This window comes from Macrobrachium nipponense, chromosome 5 (genome assembly GCF_015104395.2).
Source record: "Macrobrachium nipponense isolate FS-2020 chromosome 5, ASM1510439v2, whole genome shotgun sequence".
Taxonomy (NCBI): Eukaryota; Metazoa; Arthropoda; class Malacostraca; order Decapoda; family Palaemonidae; genus Macrobrachium; species Macrobrachium nipponense.
In genome coordinates this window covers 54,669,572-54,669,985 of record NC_061107.1, presented here as the reverse complement: position 1 = coordinate 54,669,985, position 414 = coordinate 54,669,572, and positions in this window count along the sequence as shown.

Genomic DNA, 414 nt, shown 5'->3' with positions numbered 1-414 from the left:
AGACAGGCCTGTTGTTTGGTACCCATGGGCCAGATGGGGTTCCATTGGGTGTGTTCTCTTTGGGAGACTTCAATGGGACCTTGGGCATGGCCTGGGCCCTCAGACAGCCTTGTTTTGTGGGATGCCCAACAATCTTACAATGGCCGCATATATGCTACTCTGGAGGATGCCCATTTAATGGCTTGGAGATGCTGGAGATGTGAGATGGAGGGCAGATCTCACAGTCCAAAGAACTAGCAATCTAATGGTGTGTCCTAGATGTCCACTAAGTGAAAGCACTCTGCAAGAGTGGGGCCTTCTCACGGATATAGGTAGTAAGAGCAGGAGAGATGTAATGTAGGAAGTCACTGAACTTGGAGCGCTTGAGGATATCCTCAGCAGAATGGTGCATAGGAACTCAATGCACCGCCCAAG